Raw genomic sequence first — 1,695 nt, forward strand, 5'->3', positions numbered from 1 at the left:
CGATTAAAGTCTTAAAGAATACATCTTGTTTTTTTGAGGTCGACTGGTCGACTCTGTCTTCAATAGGATTAGTGGGGGCACGCTGAGTGCACCCACTGGGTGTAGTCCCCGAGACTACGGTCGAATGCTTGTATTCGGCTATAGTCTTAGAAACGCATGATTTTCCCTTTTCCACTCGGAAATGAATTATCTGTAACATTTAGTCGATTGATTCTTCGCAGAGGTCCTGTGACCTTGCGGCTCGCTACACTGAGCTGGAAAACAAGCACATCCAGCTCGAGCTGGATTTGAAGCTGGCTCAGGAGAATCTGTCGAAGGCAAAGGAGGAGACCAAATGTATGTTTGGTGAGACCTCGACGACTGCTTTTTCCCTTTATTTGTTTCAAAATCTGATCTTGCTGTAACTTGCAGGTAAGGTGAAGGAGGCCCAACAGAAAAAAGACCTTGAACTAGCTGAGAAGATCAAGCTTGCCGACGAGAAGTTAGCTTCAGTCACCAAGCTTGAACAAGGAAATACCAATCTGAAAGCTGCTCTTGAGAAGAAAAATGATCTGGAGGCCTTCCTGAGTGGTCTTGCCAAGAAGCTGTTCCTTATGCTTGAAGGTAAACCTTTATGCTCAACAATCATTTTCAACTTTGATTTTTCCATTCGACCATTGCCTTGACTCGGTGATCGCCCTTGCAGAATTTTGTCAAGACTTTGAAGAAGAGACTAGCCGACTGGAACCAAACCTTGACCCCGTCAACTCTCCGGTGAACGACGAAGTTGCCATGAATGTTTTACGACTGGAGTCCCATGTTGCAGCTGTCGTGGACTATCTTGCAAGGCTGAAGGTCGCCACATCTCGCATCGACTCAACGCTCTGGCCCAGGGAGACACTCCAACATGACCTCGAGTCACTGATGGCTCGCTTAAACACGGTCCCTGGTCGAGTACAGGAGTGGAAAAAGTCTTCGGCTCGGTGCGGTGCAGATGTTGCTCTGTGTCTGGCCCGAGTCCACTGCAAAGATGCGCGAGAAGACAAGCTGGCGGCCCTCCGGGTGGCCAACACCAAGAAACACGACTTCAGGTCCTTTATGGAAACTTTCATTGCTGCTGCCACTCGGATCGCAGACGGAATTGATCTTGATGAGTTTGTTGCACCTTCCAGCCCTCCACAGGAGGAGTAAAAAACTTCTTTTAAGCTCGACGCTTTAAATTTGCCTCGGTATGCCGAGTGGAGTTGTAACCGATAAACCTTAACAGGCTTAGCGCCTGAGCACTTTCGGTTCCTTTAGGTGTCGTTCCGAACTTGAATTTGATGTTTGCATATGATTGCTTTTGGCTTGAAATGTCTTTTGCAGGTTCAAAGTAAGACGCTCACTGCAGTCGACTTATTCCTTAATCCTCTTAGGCGAGCACTGGGCTGCAGCTAAGTCCCCGAGTGAGAGGTTTGCTCTTCACTCTGTAGGATTTTTATATCTTAGGCGAGCACTGGGCTGCAGCTAAGCCCCCGAGTGAGAGGTTTGCTCTTCACTCGGTAGGATTTTTATATCTTAGGCGAGCACTGGGCTGCAGCTAAGCCCCCGAGTGAGAGGTTTGCTCTTCACTCGGTAGGATTTTTATATCTTAGGCGAGCACTGGGCTGCAGCTAAGCCCCCGAGTGAGAGGTTTGCTCTTCACTCGGTAGGATTTTTATATCTTAGGCGAGCACT

Source organism: Triticum dicoccoides, chromosome 5A (assembly GCF_002162155.2).
Source record: "Triticum dicoccoides isolate Atlit2015 ecotype Zavitan chromosome 5A, WEW_v2.0, whole genome shotgun sequence".
Classification (NCBI taxonomy): domain Eukaryota; kingdom Viridiplantae; phylum Streptophyta; class Magnoliopsida; order Poales; family Poaceae; genus Triticum; species Triticum dicoccoides.